Below are 6,000 nucleotides of genomic sequence, written 5' to 3'. Positions count from 1 at the left end.
GTTTTCCTTTTTTGATATTTTTTTATTGTAAACTGTCATCGAATTTTCATTAGATTTTATAAGCCATAAAGTGAGAGAACGTCGCTGATTTCAAAGGCCTCGGTAATAAAAATCCACAATAGAACACAACTTCGTCTGGTTATTTTTTTTTTCCACAAAAGGATTCAGTAACCACAATAGAAAACAAATTTGGTATCTCTTTCATGATAAAGAAATTTTGCGGCGCTGCGGTTCGATTCCAGATTATTATCGGTGTTTTTATAGTCCCCACTCTTAAAAAGGAAAGCATAATTTTGGGGCGAATAAAATGAACAATCCTGGAAGGGTTTGATATGAAGTAGTTAAGGGACACAATAATCTGTGTGCTTTTGCTGTTCCTGCTTTTCCGTGATTTTCTGTTTTCTGCAAAAGAACACTATTGTGCCGGCTTTGTCTGTCCGTCCGCACTTTATTCTGTCCGCACTTCTTCTGTCCGCACTTTTACCCTCCGCCTTCAGATCTTAAAAACTACTGAAGCTAGAGGGCTGCAAATTGGTATGTTGATCATCCACCCTCCAGTCATCAAATATACCAAATTGCAGGCCTCTAGCCTCAGTAGTTTTATTTCATTTAAGGTTAAAGTTAGCCATGATCGTGCGTCTGGCAACGGTATAGGACGGGTCAGCATTTGGACGCGGTGAAAGCTTCATGGGCCGTGGCTTATACAGCATTATAAACTGTACAGAAAACTCGATGACACCGAAGAAACTTGGCGCATTTTTTACTTGTTTTTATAACAACTAATTTCTAAAGTAAGTTGCTGTTTGTTTACTAAACAGATTAAATCTAGTTGAAGAGTAAGAAAAAAAGGAATGAAAAGGATATCAATAAAACTCGATTCCTTATTTGACTGACAACAAATCACAAGGAATCCTTCCCATCGGGAATTATTCATGAGCTCCCAATCAAATATGCATCAGAAATTGAATTGCAGACAATATCCATCAGAAATTAATAGGTTTGTCTGTCAGTTCTACTAGGAAGTCTGTGTCAAAATTGCTCTCTTGTTTATTTTTATTTAGACAGCTTTCTTACATTTATTATTATTATTATTATTATTATTATTATTATTATTATTATTATTATTATTATTATCTCCAACAACGCCGGCAATATAAGAGAGGGTGGGGAAGGCAAATCTCATCCCTTTGAGTTTGGCCCAGGCTGACGACGGCATCTCTAAGCGTAGATTTATCACGCCAAAAATTTGTGTTGTTACGCACTGAAAAATAAACACTATTGTAAACAGTGTGTGTGTGTGCTATATATATATATATATATATATATATATATATATATATATATATATATATATATATATATATATATACACATACATACATACATATATATATACACATACATACATACATATATATATATATATATATATATATATATATATATATATATATATATATATATATATATATATATATATATACATACATACATACATACATATATATATATATATATATATATATATATATATATATATATATATATATATATATATATATATGAAGAGAGAAAAATAGATGAGGATGATGTTAAAAGTAATAATACTAATGAAAATTATAATAATATTAAAGAACCCCAACCGCATGAACCCTGCCAGAATTTTCCTCGTATGAACACTGCATTTACATAATCACAGACCTCAAAAAAAAAACACACACACACACACACACAAATATAAAGTGACCTAGAAAAGAACTACATAACCAACCCTGCCCAAACTTTGTAAGTTCCAAAACCATCACGACTCTGATGACTGTGGATACGAAGACGCAACAGCATCCATGATTCAGCAAGAGCAAATGACGGCATCTCTCGAGGGCTGGGGAGAGGAGGGGGGTTTATTTACTTCGTATGTTACGCCAGGTTAGTTTTTTTTTTTTTCCTGCTTCACTATTCTTTATCATATAAAGATATTGAGTTTTTTATGTTTTTATTAATGTTGTATGTATTTATCTGTTTACTGATTTGGTTTTAATTTTGTTTATTGTGTATTTGTTCATTCATTCATCCTTCTTTTCTGTTATTTTATGGTCTATTTGCTGATTTATTTTTCATTATATTTTATTCTATTTATTATCTGGTTATTCCTTATGTCCTGGTTTTCTGGCATTATGGATTAATAATAATAATAATAATAATAATAAAAAATGAAAATATTATTATTATTATTATTATTATTATTATTATTATTATTATTATTACAGTCTCCTTCTGCAAAATGCAAAATAATTGAACAATTATTACAGGGATTATTTTTAGCATTGTTATTATTGTTATCATTACAAAACCTCCTGCAAAATGCAGGTTAATTCAACTGTTATTATTATTATTATTATTATTATTATTATTATTATTATTATTATTATTATTATTATTATTATTATTATTATTATACAGTCTCCTGTAAAATGCAGACTCATTCAACTATCATTATTAGTACTATTTTTTTATTATTATTTGCTTATTATTATCATTAAATAATCTCCTTTTGCAAAATGAAAATTTATTATTATTATTATTATTATTATTATTATTATTATTATTATTATTATTCTTATTATACAGTCTCCTGTAAAATGCAGACTCATTCAACTATCATTATTAGTACTATTTTTTATTATTATTTGCTTATTATTATCATTAAATAATCTCCTTCTGCAAAATGAAAATTCATTCATCTATTATTATTATTATTATTATTATTATTATTATTATTATTATTATTATTATTATTATTATTATTATTATTATTATTAATTCAACAGTATCCGTAAAAATGCAGTTCATTCATCTAAAACTAACACCATCCCAAGAGTACTATTTTTTTATAATAAGTGATTCAGCATAAAAAAAAAGATCACATGAAAAGATCTGTTGTCGTCTGCAGTCCAAAACGAAAAAAAAACATTCATCTCGAGATGATTAATCATTGATTTGATCTTATTGATCAGTTAGTTCTCCGGTGATCAACTATTATTATTGTTATGATCCTCATTGGTGATCTTTATGAGAAAATGCAGACTCATCTCAGCTATCATTATTAGTACTATTTTTTTATTATTATTGACTTATATTATAATTAAATATATATATAAAATAAATATTCATTCATCTATATTATTATTATTATTATTATTATTATTATTATTATTATTATTATTATTACCTATTGGATCTGACAGAACACTTAGATGCTGCCTGTAATTCAAACACTGCTAGATGCTACAAAAATTGACAAGACACTTCGATTCATCTAAAACCAACAGGACACTGGTAGATGTATGATGAAATTGACAGAACACTGGTAGATGTGATTCAGCAATAAAAAACAAGATGCTACCTGGTGAAATTGACAAGACACTGATAGATGTTACCTGGAACGACAGGAAAAAGACTTATCTGGTGGAATGATTAACACTGATTTGATGTTACCTGATCAAATTGAAAGTTCACCGGTGATCAACTGAAATTGACAGAACACTGGTAGATGATTACCTGGTGGATTGACAGGACACTGGTAGATGTTACTCTTTTGAAATTGACAGAACACTGCCAGATGTTACCTGGTGAAATTGACAGAACACTGCCAGATGTTACCTGGTGAAATTGACAGAACACTGCCAGATGTTACCTCTCTGACTCACTCCAGATGTTACCTCTCTGACAGAACACTTTCCAGATGTTGCCTGGTGAAATTGACAAGACACTGGTACATGTTACTTGGTGAAACTGACAGAACACTGATATGTGTTACCTGGTGGAATTGACAGAACTGCTAGATGCTACCTGGTGAAATTGACAGGACACTGGTAGATGTTACCTGGTGAAATTGACAGGACACTGGTAGATGTTACCTGGTGGAATTGACAGAACACTGGTAGATGTTACCTGGTGAAATAACGAAACACTGGTAGATGTTATTTGGTGAAATTGACAAGACACTGATAGATGTTACCTGGTGGAATTGACAGAACACTGCTAGATGTTACCTGGTAGAATTGACAGGACATTGGTAGATGTTACTTAGAAAACCTGACAGACTGTTGACAGATGGAAATTGACGGAACGCCGTAGAAGGTTGCAAGAACATAACAGCTAAACAAAGCAGTAACAACTGTTAACTGGTAGAACTACTTGATGCCAAAACTCTCTCTCTCTCTCTCTCTCTCTCTCTCTCTCTCTCTCTCTCTCTCTCTCTCTCTCTCTCTCTATTGTACTACCCACCTCTCTAAACATCGGGCTACCAGTCGTACCCTCTTATTAGTGCCCTTTTTAGGAAAGCAGTGAATCTTGCAGCTGTCTCTTTTATTCTATGGGGTCATGAGGTAAATCACTTTCCATTGTCACTGCCCCATTCTAGTCTCTCACGTAAATCACGTGGTTGCCACGACTTCATAAACACTCGTGATTTTTGTGTCTTTTAAGGAGGAATAGGAGGAGAAGAAGGAGAAGGGTTAGGAGGAGAAGAAGGAGGAGGAATAGGAGGAGAAGAAGGAGAAGGATTAGGATGAGAAGAAGGAGGATGTATGGGAAGAGAAGAAGGAGGAGAAGAAGGAGGAGGAATAGGAGGAGAAGAAGGAGGAGGTATAGGAAAGAGAAGAAGGAGGAGCAATAGGAGTAGAAGAAGGATAAGGAATAGGAGTAGAAGAAGGAGAAGGATTAGGAGGAGAAGAAAGAGGAGGAATAAGAGGAGAAGAAGGAGGAGCAGTAGGAGGAGAAGAAGGAGGAGGAATAGGAGGAGAAGATGGGGAGGAATAAGAGGAGAAGAAGGAGGAGCAATAGGAAGAGAAGAAGGAGGAGGAATAGAAGGAGAAGAAAGAGGAGGAATAGGAGGAGAAGAAGGAGAAGAGTTAGGAGGAGAAGAAGGAGGAGGAATAGGAGGAGAAGAAAGAAGGAGGAGGAATAGGAAGAAAAGACGAAGAAGGAATAGGAAGAGAAGAAGGAAGAGCAATAGGAGGAGAAGAAGGAGGAGGAATAGGAGGAGAAGAAGGAGGAAGAATAGGCGAAGAAGAAGGAGGAAGAGAGAAAATGGGAATTGAAAGAAGGTGGGTAAGGGGAGACGACAGAGGTGCAGTACTAGTTGTAGTAAACAAAAAGGATAAAGAGAGGGAAAAAGACGAGGATGAAGAAAAGGAGGAGTAACGAAAGGGGAGGAGAAAACAGAGTTAGCAATGACAGCAAGAAGGTGATGAGAAGAAGGAGAAGATAAAGAAAACCAGGGGACAACCAGGGGCAGATAAGAAAAAAAGAGAAGGGTAAGAGGTAAAATCAGGGGATAAACAAGAAGAAGCGAAAGCAACAGAGAGAGAGAGAGAGAGAGAGAGAGAGAGAGAGAGAGAGAGAGAGAGATGAACTACAAAATACTGCACTGACTGACCACCGACGAAGAGTTCGGTAGGATACGACTTAGCTTAGGAATAGGAGTTAGCGTAGCAGAGATGGAGGATTTGTGGGGGTTAGTTGTGGGGTTAGGAGATGGGTTTTGGTAGGGGGAGGTGCCAGAAGGAAGGTCAGGACAGAAGGGCCGGGGGCGGGGTGGTGGGGGAGAGACCCAGTTGTCCTGGGGGGATGGGTGTCCTAGTCCTTAAAGTTAGTTAGAGGTTAAAGCGACCTTCCACCTCCGGCGCCTGCGCAGACGGCGCCAAGAGTTTTTGACCTGGCGTTGGTTGCAGGATAGGGAGAGAGAGAGAGAGAGAGAGAGAGAGAGAGAGAGAGAGAGAGAGAAGCTGTGAGAGTGATTTCGTCTTATGTTGTCGGTGTTGCCAAGCGCCGGTATTGCCTGAAGCCAACAGCGTTGCATAGTTGAAGAGCAAAAGACTAAATCATTCGGCTTTGCTCTAAAAAAGGCCGTCTGTTGGTATTCGTTGTTTATGAATAATAATTATGAGGAAAATATATATATATATATATATATATATATATATATATATATATATA

Source organism: Macrobrachium rosenbergii, chromosome 41 (assembly GCF_040412425.1).
Source record: "Macrobrachium rosenbergii isolate ZJJX-2024 chromosome 41, ASM4041242v1, whole genome shotgun sequence".
NCBI lineage: Eukaryota > Metazoa > Arthropoda > Malacostraca > Decapoda > Palaemonidae > Macrobrachium > Macrobrachium rosenbergii.
The sequence above is the reverse complement of the archived record's forward strand: the minus strand, read 5'-3'. Positions refer to the sequence as shown.